Here is a 288-nt window from a genome sequence, read left to right on the forward strand (position 1 = left end):
GGCGTGGCGGCGGGGGGGGGGGGAGGCGAGTCATACATGATATAGATTCCTGACTTTACTGCTATTAAGAGCAACGGGAAAACTTCAGATCCGGGAGAGTTACTGGGAAATGTCGTCTTTGTTGTAATCAAACCACAGAGAGATAGAACTGGACCAAAACATGAGTCCGAGACGCTTTTAAATGTTCATGATTGGGTCACATAGAACTTCCAACGCATTTCACCCCCTTCTTCAGGGCTTGAAAAATGAGAGACGGGGCTGGAATGGACTCGGAGGACTGGAGGTGAG

The sequence above is a fragment of the Nanorana parkeri genome, unplaced genomic scaffold (genome assembly GCF_000935625.1).
Source record: "Nanorana parkeri isolate BGI_ZX_2015 unplaced genomic scaffold, ASM93562v1 scaffold3175, whole genome shotgun sequence".
NCBI classification, from domain to species: domain Eukaryota; kingdom Metazoa; phylum Chordata; class Amphibia; order Anura; family Dicroglossidae; genus Nanorana; species Nanorana parkeri.